This window comes from Pelmatolapia mariae, linkage group LG9 (assembly GCF_036321145.2).
Source record: "Pelmatolapia mariae isolate MD_Pm_ZW linkage group LG9, Pm_UMD_F_2, whole genome shotgun sequence".
Classification (NCBI taxonomy): Eukaryota; Metazoa; Chordata; class Actinopteri; order Cichliformes; family Cichlidae; genus Pelmatolapia; species Pelmatolapia mariae.
In genome coordinates this window covers 38,754,174-38,766,307 of record NC_086235.1, presented here as the reverse complement: position 1 = coordinate 38,766,307, position 12,134 = coordinate 38,754,174, and the positions used below count along the sequence as shown (strand labels likewise).

The following is a 12,134-nucleotide window of genomic DNA, read 5'->3' as shown; positions in this document are numbered from 1 at the left end:
GCAGACACTACGTTGTTAGGTTTGTGTTTGGGATGAACCAGTTGTGACACTGATGACACCGGATGCAGCGCATTCACGTGATGTTTTCCAACTTTACTTAGTAACCCCGGAAGTCACCCCCCCACACAGCCTTATGGGTACAGTAGTCTACCGCTACAGCTGGGTCTCCACCAGTTACTCTTAGAACTGAAGAAGCTTCTCTGATGAAACATCTTCAAGAAACTTAAAGAAGTCCAGACACTTTTCTTTCCAAGCTCCTCAGATTACTGACGCTTGTTTGTATCTTTTTAAAAATGAAATTTAAAGTGAATTTTGAATAAAAAGTGTTTCTTTTCTTTCTCCCTCAGAGTGCAGACATGTCTGCTGCCAGCAATCTGCGATCTGAAGATCAGTTTCTCTGCTCCATCTGTCTGGATGTGTTCACTGATCCAGTCTCTGCACCATGTGGACACAACTTCTGCCAAACCTGCATCAGTCAGCAATGGGACATGAATCAGAGCTGTCAGTGTCCAATGTGTAAAGAGACTTTCGACACTAGACCTCAGCTGAAGGTCAACACCTTCATCTCTGAGATGGTTGCTCAGTTCAGACGTGAAGCTCAGCAGAAAGCCAGCAGCAGCAGCTCAGAGCAACAAGCTGCCAAACCGGGAGAAGTTCCTGTGACGTCTGCACTGGAACCAGACTGAAGGCCCTGAAGTCCTGCCTGGTGTGTCAGACCTCCTACTGTCAGACTCACCTGGAGCCTCATCTGACAAAGGAAGCTCTGAAAAGACATCAGCTGATTGATGCTGTGGAGAACCTGGAAGGCAGGATGTGTACGAAGCACGATAAACTTCTGCAGCTGTTCTGTAACACCGACCAGACATGTGTCTGCATGCTCTGCTCTGTTTTAGACCACAAGAACCACGAGTTTGTTTCTCTGAGAGAAGAATATGAAGGAAAGAAGGAAGAGCTGGGGAAGACAGAGGCTGAGATTCAGCAGATGATCCAGAAGAGACGACTGAAGATTCAGGAGATCAAAGAGTCGGTGAAGATGAGTAAAGATGCTGCAGACAGACAGAAAGCAGAAGGTGTTCAGGTCCTCACAGCTCTGATGGAGTCTGTTGAGAGACACCTGAAGGAGCTCATGAAGGAGATCGAAGACAAACAGGAAGCTACAGAGAAACAGGCTGAAGGTCTCATCAAAGATCTGGAACAGGAAATCTCTGAGCTGATGAAGAGAAGCTCTGAGGTGGAGCAGCTCTCACGCTCTGAAGACCACCTCCACTTCCTCCAAAGCTTCTCCTCCCTGAAAGCTGCTCCACCCACCAAGGACTGGACAGAGGTCAGAGTCCGTCCACCATCATATGAGGGTACTGTGGGGAGAGCTGTGGATCAGCTTGAGGAGACCCATGAAGAAGAAGCTGTTGAGGCAGAGCTGCAGAGGGTCCAGCAGGATGCAGTGGATGTGACTCTGGATCCTGATGCAGCTCATCCTGAACTCATCCTGTCTGATGATGGAAAACAAGTGTATCATAGTGATGTGAGGAAGAAACTTCCAGACAACCCAGAGAGATTTTCTCTGTGTGTTTGTGTTTTAGGAGAGCAGAGTTTCTCTTCAGGCAGGTTTTACTTTGAGGTTCAGGTTAAAGGAAAGACTGAGTGGACTTTAGGAGTGGCCACAGAGTCGATCAACAGGAAGGGAATAATCGCACTGAGTCCTCAGGATGGTTTCTGGACTGTGAGGCTGAGAAATGGAAATGAGTACGAAGCTCTTGCTGGTCCTTCAGTCCCCCTCTGCCTTCATCCTGGTCCTGAGAAGGTGGGGGTGTTTGTGGATTATGAGGAGGGTCTGGTCTCCTTTTATGATGTAGGTGCTGCAGCTCTGATCGACTCCTTTACTGGCTGCTCCTTCACTCACAAACTCCACCCATACTTCAGTCCCTGTAACAATGATGGTGGTAAAAACTCTGCACCTCTGATCATCTGTCTTGTCAGTCAAACTGATCAACGACTGATTTTATTTGATGACCTGATTGATTTTTATTGAAGGGAACAAATGAACATATTGAGTGTAAATCCTCTACAGTCTCCATGTTTCTATAGAATCTGATTATCAGGACTCTGATTCACACTTTGATTCTCATGGAGTTTGATTTGAACAGAAGAAAAGTTGAAATGTTCCCACTGATGGAGACTCGAGCTGAAGAGCAAATATCAGAGAATAAATGTCAGAATAAAGTTTGTTCAATGCTTTGAGTGAATCCAGACTCATGTGTGGCTGTTATATGGAGCATTTAGAGTCCAGCTGAGTTATGTTGGATACAAACTGCTTATTTTAGCTCTGTGAGGATGTTTGTTCACTGAAACTGATAAGACGGATAATATTCAAAGAACTCTGTAGAGATTCATACATCCATGTTCTCCACCTGCAGGTGTGGAGGAGAAAGGTGGAGCACAGACTGCTGCATCCTTCCAGTCACATCATTGTGATGATTATATTTCCATGTTGTGATGATTTGGGTAAAAGATAAACACAGAGTTGAACGGCTGCAATCACAGCATGAAGAAGATGCTGAAGCTGAGCTGTCATTAAACATGTATCAGTGTCATTTGGATTTGAACCATATAAAGTGTGTGTGGCAACTAACTAACAAAGGCTTAACATTTAACTCTTAACCTTATGTAATGATAGTTGCTATTGTTGAAGCTACCCACAGGGGGCGCTCTGTAATCAATAAGATATACAGAAGAAGAAGAAAGTGTTTGTGTAGAAAAACAATAAACAGCTAGCTGAAGCTAGCACCAGGAGCAACTCTTGATGTTTTATTCATAGAGGAATAAGAACATTACATGGTACCAGGAGTGGGGTAAAGAATAAGAAGCAACGCAACAAGATGGATGCAATAAAACCGCCAAGTCCGTTGAAACTGACTGGAAACGTGGATGCAAGTTGGAGGACTTTCAAACAGCAGTTCAAACTGTATATTGCGGCTGTCGGAGTGGATCGACGGGCAGAGGAAAGAAAAATAGCCATGCTGCTCACCATCGCCGGCACAGAAGCAATAGAGGTCTTCAACACTTTTGTGTTTGCTCAACCCGAGGACAAAGATAACTTTGATGAAGTCATGAAGAAATTTGACGAGCACTGTCTGTCAAAGAAAAATGAAACGTACGAGAGATACGTCTTTCGCTCACGCTTACAGCATCAGGGTGAGTCATTTGATACTTTTCTCACAGACCTCAAGATCAAAGCACAGTCCTGTAATTTTGGTGATCTCAGAGACTCTATGATACGAGATCAAATAGTGTTTGGAACTAATGAGAAGAAGCTCCGAGAGAAACTGTTGAGAGAAACAGAACTAACGCTGGAAAGTGCTATAAAGATAAGTCAAGCCAGTGAGCTAGCACGACAACATGTACTGACTTTTAGAGAGCCTGTTCAAGGAGCAGTGCAACAAGAAAATGAGGCAGTGAACGCAGTGTTGATTAAAAGAAAGCCATGGAGTAAATTCAAAAACAACGACAACAAAAACAGAACGTGTGACAATGAAATGTTCACTTGCAAGAGATGTGGAGAGAAACACAGACCAAAATAATGTCCCGCATATGGAAAAAAATGTGCAAAATGTAAAGGACAAAACCATTATGCAAAAATGTGTCTCTCCAAGCAAAAGGGACAAAAAGTACACACTGTGCAGGAAGACACAGATGACAGTGATGATCTAAGTGAAACCTTTTTCATTAAGATGGTGTCACACGAAGAAGATGTCAATGCTCAGTCTTCAAGAATTAATACTGGCCAAAGTGTTAGTTCAGTCACAGATGATAAATGGACTGCTCCACTGTTAGTCAATGGGACATTGGTAATATTTAAAATTGACACAGGGGCCAAAGCTAACTTGATCAACGAGAAGGATTTCAAGGCACTGACTGAGAAGCCTAGAAGATTTACAGAGAAAGTCACGCCGCTGAAGGCCTACAATAACCAGCCAATACAAACAAAAGGTGGATGCAGACTTAAAGTGACAACAAAAGGCAAACAGCATAACATTTTGTTCACCATTGTGCCTGATGGACACGAGTCACTTTTAGGAGATAAAACATCTGAGGACTTGGGACTAGTAAAGAGAATCTACCAGATTAATACTGACGCCATGAAAGAAGCCAAACAAGGCAAAAGACTGGAACACCAAGGGCATGAAGGAAGTTCAGACATTATTAATAAGTTTCCTTCAGTCTTCAAAGGACATGGAACATTGCCTTACACCTACAAAATCCAGCTCAAGGATGATGCCGTGCCTGTGGTGCATGCCCCGAGGAGAGTGCCTGCTCCATTACGGTCAAGTTTGAAAAAAGAGCTTGAAAGAATGACTCAGATGGGTGTCATTGAACGAGTGGAAGAGCCCACAGACTGGGTGAACTCTATCACTTGTGTCAAGAAAAAGAATACAGGTGCCTTAAGAGTCTGCCTTGATCCCAAAGATCTAAATGAAAACATTAAAAGAGAGCATTATCAGATCCCTAAGAGAGAGGAAATAATGAGTGAAATGGCAGGAGCTAAGTTTTTTAGTAAACTGGATGCATCACATGGATTTTGGCAGCTGAGGTAGACCCAGAAAGCAGCAGGTACACTACCTTTAACACACCATTTGGGCGTTACTGTTTCTTGAGGCTCCCATTTGGAATTAAATCAGCACCAGAGATCTTCCACAGGGCAATGGAGTCCCTGATCGAAGGACTGGAAGGCACCAGAGTCTACATAGATGACCTCGTAGTCTGGGGAAATACAAGGCAACAACATGATGAAAGGCTGGAGAAACTTTTGTGGAGAGTTAACAAAAATGGACTTAAACTGAATAGAGACAAGTGCCTCTTTGGTGTTTCAGAGATGACCTTCTTGGGAGATAAGGTCACAAGTGAAGGGGTGGAACCTGATCAGTCAAAGGTACAAGCCATATTGGATATGCCTGCACCCACTGACAAAAAAGGCGTCTTGCGAGCAATGGGGATGATCAACTTTCTGGGTAAGTTCATTCTTAATCTTACCTCCAAGACAGCATGCTTAAGGGAGCTGCTACAGCACAACACAGTGTTCGAGTGGACAGCCCGGCATGAGAAAGAGTGGAAAAAATTAAAGGAAACTGTAACTACAGAGCCGGTCCTGACATTCTTTGATCCATCAAAGCCAACAAAAATTTCAACAGATGCCTCAAAAGATGGCTTGGGAGCAGTTCTGCTCCAAAAGAACAAAGACAAGTGGCAACCTGTAGCATATGCGTCCAGATCAGTGACAGAAACTGAACAACGCTATGCTCAAATTGAAAAAGAGACTTTGGGCTTAGTGTTTGGGTGTGGAAAATTTCACAGCTATGTATATGGATTACCAACCTTTACAGCAGAGACTGATCACAAACCTCTCATATCGATCAGAAAAAAGAACCTCAACGACATGTCACCCAGAATTCAGCGCATGATGATGGTGTTGCAGTGCTATGATTTTGAGCTGATCTACATGCCTGGGAAATATATCGTACTCGCGGATGCATTATCCCGAGCGCCAGCACCAAGTGGTGACAGGTTAGTCAGCACTACAGCCGCGGAGGCTGAAACACATGTAAACATGGTAACTGCTTCACTCCCAGCATCAGATGTCATGTTGCAGCAAATTGTACAGGAGACGACAAAAGATCCAATGCTGCAGAAAGTATCCCACCATATACAAAATGGGTGGTCGAAGGGAGTCTGTCCAGGGTTCTACTCTGTGCGAGCAGATTTATGCATGGCTAATGGGCTGGTGCTGAGACAAAACCGGATTGTCATCCCTCAATCCATGCGGAAGGACATGCTTCAGCGTATCCATGAAGGACATCTTGGCGTGGAGAAATGTAAAAGGAGAGCGCGAGAAGCAGTTTACTGGCCAGGCATCAACAGGGATATTGAAGAGATGATACAGGAATGTGAAACATGTCTCAAACATCACTACAAACAAACAAAAGAGCCAATGCTGGCAGCAGATCTACACACTGCACCATGGCAAAAGGTAGGCACGGATTTATTTCATCTGGATGGCAAGGACTATGTTTTGGTGATTGACTACTATTCTAATTATCCAGAAGTGGCACAGCTTTCCAGTACATCAGCACAGTCAGTCATCACACACATGAAGGGCTTTTTTGCCAGACATGGAATTCCACAGTGTGTCATCAGTGACAATGGTCCACAATATGACTGTAGAGAATTTAGTGACTTTGCAAAGCAATATGGATTTCAACATATCACCTCTAGTCCCTTGTATCCCCAAGCGAATGGACAGGCAGAAAAAAGGGGCCAAATAGTAAAGAGACTGTTCAGAAAAGCAAGAGACAGTAAGACTGACCCTTACCTGGCTCTGCTAAGCTACAGAGCTTCATCTCTGGAGTGTGGGGCATCACCTGCTGAGCTGCTCATGCATCGCAAGCTACGCACCACACTTCCACACATTTCCAAGGAAAATGAGAATGCACATGACAACAAGCTGACTGACAGAAGGATGAAACTCAAGCACAGACAGAAAAGGAACTACGACAAAACAGCAAGGCGTCTGGAACGCTTCAGGAAAGAGATGTTGTGAGGATTGCAGGTCCAGATTTCTGGGACAAAAAAGCAACAGTTCTCAGCGAAGTAGGGCCCAGATCGTTTGCTGTTCAGACAGAGAATGGACAAGTGTTAAGAAGAAACCGGAGAAGTCTGTTGAAAACACAGGATGTTAAACATCAGGACACAGAGACTGGAACTGAACAACGAGGTGCTAACCCTGTTGAGCACCACAGTGAGCCTCCTTCACCTTCCCCAATGTCTGAGATACTGAGAAGGTCTACCAGACCTAAGAAACCTACAGAGAGGCTCATAGAACAAGTGTGAAGTGTTGTGGTAAAGAATTGTTAAAAAAAATAATAATTAATTTAGAATAGTAATTGTTCACACTTACTTGAGACCTGCTGAGTTATAATGTGTCACTGACTGTTCAAGTTGTCAAATGTGAAGAGTTATAATGTGCTTGAGGGCTGTATGGGACTCATTTGGTTCAGTCTGGAAAATGTAAGGTATACATTTGGATTTATTTTGTTTGACGTGTGCTACAACTTTTGGTTATGAAAGAAACCACTACTGAATGTAGTTTGTTGCACAATTTATAACATGTTGAATGTTAGACAAGAATGTTCAGATGTTACAGAGTAACAGTGCTCTTTGGAATTGTGGTTATTATAACACCAACCTGTTTGGAAACGGGATGTAATGATAGATGCTATTGTTGAAGCTACCCACAGGGGGCGCTCTGTAATCAATAAGATATACAGAAGAAGAAGAAAGTGTTTGTGTAGAAAAACAATAAACAGCTAGCTGAAGCTAGCACCAGGAGCAACTCTTGATGTTTTATTCATAGAGGAATAAGAACATTACACCTTATTTAAACTTGTTTCTCAGTAACTCAAACTTTTAATTTATTTCCTTGTTTAATGTTTTATTTCTTTATCCTTGTTTAATTTTTGCCGACCCTGTTTAACCTGTTTAATCTGACCTTTGACCTATTTATTCCTTATAACCAAAAAAACCTTTTCTTATATTTTCACCTTATTTATCTATTATATATTATCACCTTATTGTAACCTTTGACCTTTGTCCTTGTTAGCCTTGATAAACCTTGATCTTCCTTGATCAAACCTTGAAATTTCTTTCACCTTTAAACTTCAGGCTTAAATCAAACCTTTGTTAAAAACCTTCTTACCAACTTGTAATTCCAGCTTTATGCATTAAACATGTATCTTATCATATAAACACTCGATCAGTGTGACTGAGAGAACTGTAACCGCTCACATTTTAATTTGCTTTATGGCCAGTTTTGCAGCTTTTGATATAACAGGCTGTGCGTACCTTTATTTTGAAGGCCTTCTGTGAGGGTGAATCAGTTTCCTCCAGTTCTGGCGTCTGACAGCAGCTCCATCAGGAGCCTCTCCAATCCTCAATTTCTCCTTTCCAACTAAAAAATCCCGTCGGGTCACCAATTTGTTGTGTTCAGATTGTTTCAGGAGGAATTCAGGAGAAAAAGATTTAAAAAGATTTCCTTCAGCAGCTGAAATGACAAGTTTACAGCGCGAATGGTTGATGTCTCCATGTAACAGTGAAGCTGCTACATGGAGGTAAACTCCAGCACCAGTTTACATCCAGTCACACCATCAGCTTTACTGGTTCATTTTAATAAAACTAGTCAACAGGAAGTAGAATAAATAGAAACCAATCATTGACTGACAGCATGTCTGATGTAAATAAGTGCAGATTATGTATGAAGTATAACTGCACACAGTAACTGTGTTACAATAAGGACTTAACAGCGCCCTCTGGTGGAGTGTTTCAGTACTGCGTTAACTAGAATACACCACCTCCTCCTTCTCCTCACACCACCTGCTACAGCTCTACTCTTCTATGACTACAGTCATCCACAGCACTGATGTGAGGTCACATGGTTCATATGTAAGGAGCACAGAGACGTCCTAGCAGCTGACCTCAGGTCAGTTTAATGACTGTGAGCAGCAGCTGTGTTATTGTTACTGTGACAGGGAGACACTCTCAGACACAGCGCTCATGTCAGCTTGTTCTCATGCAGGAGGATCAGGAGCTCCATGTTTGTCTTCATGTTTGAATCATGATGTGTTTGTGCCATCAGAGTCTGTCATGAGTACTCAGGGTTTCACAGCAGCTCTTCTGGATGCTGACGAGGACTCCAACCTCATGTTTCACCTCTCTGAGGTTCTGATGTCTGTGAACACTCGTGTTTCTTCTCTGGGCTCATCTGGACAAAAACACCTTTCTGTGTTTGGCTCCAGCCTCATTGTGACTGACAGGAAGTGTGTTATCCATGAGCTTCTTTGTTTCCTGCTGTGTTTCCTGTCTGTGGACAAACACGAGTGTTTCAGCTGAGGACTTGGTTCCTTCCACCTGTCCATACAGGACATCACGCTGTCTTTTCTCTTTAAATGCAGCTCCAGGTCCTTCCACGTGCTGCTCTGTATTTGTGCAGTTTGTAGTCTGTCCTGGGAAACGTAGCACACATGGTGTTCTTCTGGTGTTTCCTCCTTTCACTGAGTGTGAAACACTGACGCTGTGCTGTTGTTCACAGAGCTGATTCTAGCTGCAGCTGGACTCTGTCATCTAACTGAATGTGTTGGTGCTGATCACGGGGCTCTGAGGGGGAAGCAGCAGGAGGACTCTGGATGCTGACGTCAGTGTATCTGTGGAAGCTCACACAGCGTGTCTCTGTCATTCAATATTGTGCTATATATTGTATCTATGCAAAGATGAATAGACTGTGTATTCACTGGTCTCTGTGCTGCTGACTGCTTTGCTGCAGCTCTGATGTCATCATCACTCCCTCCTCCACCCTCAGCAGTCCCAGCATGCTGCTGTGGTGCACACAGGACCCCACCCTCACTCTACACCTGAGCCATAGACCACACCCTCCACCTCAATATACACCACAGTTTTCTCTGCTATGGAAATGAGATCAGGAGGAAATCATTATTATTATTATTTAATAAATGCTCACATTAATGTGGGCTTATTTGTTTTCATATTAGAAATATTAGTTGAGTGTTTTTAGTATAAAATGGTGAAAGTCCCTCTTTTTGCTCCTCCCCTCACCTGTGGATGGACGGTGCTGTTACCGTGGTGACAGCTGTGAGCTTGGATGTGTTTCAGTCCTGCCTGGTTATCACTGAAGGAATCTTTACTTTCACATTTATTACAGGTAATAACTCTGATTTTTCTGTGTATTATGAACTAAATGTATCCTGATACACACAGAGATGGATGAGCAGAGGTCACATGATGAAAGTAAAAACATGGAGTGTTTGATTTATTTAGATATTTATTGATGAATGCAAACAAACCCTGACACTGAACCATCGTCCAGCTTTCACAGAACAAACCTGATCAAATGACCTGCTGACGGAAACAGTGAAAAGCTCCATGGCAACAACAACAAACAGCCTCACATATGTTAACATATAACATAACATATGTTGCACTATGTCTGTCTGTGGGCTCAGTTTTTTCCTCACACTTCTGCTTTGTTTCTGGCAGCAGTTTTTCTTTTTGTGTCCTGACTCATGTGTGTAAAGCCTTCAGGCCATAGGCAATTTGTTTTTGTTTTTGTTTGTTTTGTTGGCTTGAAAAACAAATTTGTGATCATACTTGTGGATCACAATGACACATAATGATTAGGATTTACTAATGTCTAGTTTTAGAGCTGTGAGCTATGAGCTGTAAGCAATGCAAAGTTTTTTCCTAACTTAAAAGTTTGAAATGTGCAAGATGTGTGAGTTCTTTGAAAAAATAGAAATGACCTAAATGCCTTAAGTAAAAATGTAGTGTTCTCAGGTGGTAACTGGCGTCTCACTACTGGCAACGGCTCTGCTCATCACGCTATCCACCCTGGAAGACGGAAGAAAACAATACACGAGCCGAGAAAAGAGATGAACAATGCTTGATACGGATACGTGTTTCACAGAACCACAGAAGAAGACTGTTACGTTTGCTCGCACATGCCGAGCACATTAACACAACCTATGGGCTCAAAATGTGGTCATAAATATTTTGTACTTGTAAATCGGTTTTGTACTTGTAAATCAGGATTTGTATGTGTAAAAAAAATTTGTGTGTGTGTAAAAAAGATTTGTATGTGTAAAAAAAATTTGTGTGTGCGTAAAAAAGATTTGTATGTGTAAAAAAAATTTGTGTGTGCGTAAAAAAGATTTGTATGTGTAAAAAAAATTTGTGTGTGCGTAAAAAAGATTTGTATGTGTAAAACGAATTTGTGTGTGCGTAAAAAAGATTTGTATGTGTAAAAAAGATTTGTGTGTGTAAAAAAGATTTGTGTGTGTAAAAAAGATTTGTGTGTGGACTTAGCCAAAAAACCCCTGCCAAGTTACAAGTACGAATTTTGACCCTATTTTTCTTCCTTTAAGCTGATTGGTCAATGTCATGTCAATCACAAATTAAACAATCCAATCAGAGAACAGATGGGTTTGGCTGTGGGGGGGTTGCTTTACGGACCTTCAGGTCCTGGAAGGGTAACACAGTTTGAAGATGGAGGACGGCGGTGGCCCTTCTGCGGCGCAGGTAAGCTTTAATTTATGGTGTACTGGAACAAGCTAATTGTACAGACATATATTGCTCCAAACATTTTCATTCCGGTAAGTTATAGATATGTTCATATCACTCTTTATCCAGTCTTTAAGTCTGACATCACTAGCCGTGTCTGGGCTCAAACTCCGCTGCAGGTCCATAAATCACACGATCACTGTGCCCAAACCAAAGCACAAATAAAACAATAAAACAGGCTGATCTAAAGTATGATGAAAGTTCAGCCTAATTAGTATGAATGTTACTGACAATTGTTAATATATTGGAAAACCAAAATACTTACCACTGAGTTGATGTCTTTCTGTCCAACAGCAGGAGTGCTGGTCCCGAGCCTCAAAGACAGTAAGAAACAAGCAGAGGGAGAAAAAATAGAATTTTTTTTAGAAGCTGATTTGATCCTTAATGGCTGTGCAATCATTGTAACTTACAACACAGAGGGTAAATGTAGACCCAATACATACAAATTAGACTAACACATATAGTATTAAAAACACCATCTACTACTATGTCTGAATGTGTGGTATTGGCACTGTCAGTTTAGGCCCAAAGAGATATGTGTTTGAAAAAAGACCACCTAATTTAAATATAATCATTACATGCTTGTTAAAAGCTAACTTCCAATATATAAAGTTTCTAATAAGCAAAATGACCAGCTCTAACATATGGCAGGGTTTATATGTAACATAATGTTTCTTATGATTCAACTGTGGAATTTAACTAAATTCTTTAGAAGGACAACCTATATTACTTTATTCTCAAGTACAAAGCCAACATAGACTTTAACCATTTAACAGGCCACTAATCTGGATTATAGCTTTCACAACAAAACTTGTTTTTAAACAATTTTTTTAACAAAATAAATACTATTGTTATAATGATTATTTAAAATGTAATTAAACAGAAAAGTCAGTTAAATATAAAAGCAGTTTGCTTATGTTGTTAAAGAAAGGCTAGATTTCACATTAATAGATGCC

The 12,134-nt window shown here is 41.7% G+C and overlaps 1 pseudogene; it reads left to right on the top strand.

The window, feature by feature from the left end:
• Window positions 1–356: 356 nt before the first annotated feature.
• LOC134634609 (E3 ubiquitin-protein ligase TRIM39-like) lies at window positions 357–2,091 on the top strand (annotated as a pseudogene).
• The last annotated feature ends 10,043 nt before the right edge of the window (window positions 2,092–12,134 follow it).